At 26.7% G+C, this 821-nt stretch overlaps 1 protein-coding gene across 3 annotated transcripts in view; it reads right to left on the bottom strand.

Annotated features, from left to right (window-relative positions):
- Positions 1–753: 753 nt before the first annotated feature.
- LOC100536487 (cyclic GMP-AMP synthase) overlaps positions 754–821 on the bottom strand; it is a 12,612-nt gene continuing 12,544 nt past the window's right edge. For all 3 annotated transcript variants that reach the window (XM_003200639.7, XM_073931930.1, XM_073931931.1), the window contains exon 8: positions 754–821. This exon is cut by the window's right edge. The gene's annotated coding sequence lies outside the window, so the exon portion shown is untranslated.

Below are 821 nucleotides of genomic sequence, written 5' to 3'. Positions count from 1 at the left end.
TGGAATGATGTTAGTGACGTGTTATTTGGGCAAAGAGATGTTAATTACAGGCTCTCTTTAAAAGATGTCATTTGCTCTTTTTCACACACACAAAAGAACATTCGAGTACGTCATTAATGTTTATATCTTACAACGTAAATATTTTATTCACAAACAGAAATTTGCGAACTGTATACAAAACTGCAATATCTTTTTATTAGAAATGGAAACTTTGAAAGAGTCTCTAATGCAAATTAAAAACAAAAAGAGTGACTTAATGTTAGATTTCATGAAGGAATGTTTCTCTGGTACTGATCCCCGCTGCAGTCGATGATTGTATCCTAAGTTATTATTATTATTTGTTTATGTATGTATGTATGTATTTATATATGTGTGTGTGTGTGTGTATATGTTTATATATACATATATTTATATGTGTTTTTATGTTTATATGCATATGTGTATATAGGTTTATGTAGGTGTACTGTATATACATGTTTATGTATAAGTATATATGTGTGTGTATGTATGTATATTTTTCCTTAAAGCGTTTTGTAATACTTTTTTCAAATCTTTTTTTTCCCCGTACCTGTTATGTTTTTGCTTCATTATCATTTTTGGTTGTGTTTTTGCAATTCCTGTAATGTTGCTGGATATAGTTTATCTGAATTTATATTATTACTTTATGTAATGTTTCAAAGCTTTTAATAAAAAAAAAAGATTTAACTTAAAAAAAAAAAAACATATTAGACACACAGAGACACATTGTATGTACCTTCACCACGAATTAATACTAAATTGTAGCCAAAATTACAATTTAGTTTTTTTTATTTTTGTTGAAT

Source organism: Danio rerio, chromosome 19, assembly GCF_049306965.1.
Source record: "Danio rerio strain Tuebingen ecotype United States chromosome 19, GRCz12tu, whole genome shotgun sequence".
Classification (NCBI taxonomy): Eukaryota; Metazoa; Chordata; class Actinopteri; order Cypriniformes; family Danionidae; genus Danio; species Danio rerio.
This window is presented reverse-complemented; position numbering and strand designations above follow the sequence as displayed.